The following is a 397-nucleotide window of genomic DNA, read 5'->3' on the forward strand; positions in this document are numbered from 1 at the left end:
ATAATGTTAAATTTGTTGGTCATCGTATAGATAATATTTACATGGTTAATTTGGATGATGTCACTACTTTGTTTTCAAAATGTTTTTTTTCAAAAGAAGATGACATCTGGCTTTTGCATAGACGCGTTGTAGATATCCATGTAAAACATCTAGATAAATTATCATCGAACGAACTAGTTGAGGGGCTACCAAAACTAAATTTTAAAAGCAAAAAGATTTGTGACACTTGTAAAAGTGTAAACAAACCAAAAACTCTTTTAAAAAGAAAAATGTGATCTCCACTTCAAGGCCTTTGGAGTTACTCCATATGGACTTGTTTGGACCATCACAAATCATGAGTTTTGGTGGTAGCTACTACGCTCTAGTTATTGTTGATGATTTCTCTAGATTTACATGG

Source organism: Lupinus angustifolius, chromosome LG10 (assembly GCF_001865875.1).
Source record: "Lupinus angustifolius cultivar Tanjil chromosome LG10, LupAngTanjil_v1.0, whole genome shotgun sequence".
In the NCBI taxonomy this organism is placed as follows: Eukaryota; Viridiplantae; Streptophyta; class Magnoliopsida; order Fabales; family Fabaceae; genus Lupinus; species Lupinus angustifolius.